Raw genomic sequence first — 291 nt, forward strand, 5'->3', positions numbered from 1 at the left:
CAGGACACTGTCTCCATGGGTTCAGCTCCCTAGAAAAAACCAGGACCAAACTTCTTCCTAATCCCCTTCCACAGCCCTCCCCTCCCCTCCTCTCCACCCTGCCCCACCTCTAGAGTTTTCCATCTCTCGGCCTTTGTTTGTTTTTGATTTTGTCAGTCTCTCACCTCTGGATGGGTTTTTGTTTATTTTCAAACTGTCTGGGGCTGTGCACCATGGAGACAGTGTCCTGGGCTGCCTCTACCCCTGATCTGGTTAGAATAAGCCCCTCTCCTTCGCATGAATCTCCAACCT

This window comes from Bison bison, unplaced genomic scaffold (genome assembly GCF_000754665.1).
Source record: "Bison bison bison isolate TAMUID 2011002044 unplaced genomic scaffold, Bison_UMD1.0 scf7180017864034, whole genome shotgun sequence".
NCBI lineage: Eukaryota > Metazoa > Chordata > Mammalia > Artiodactyla > Bovidae > Bison > Bison bison.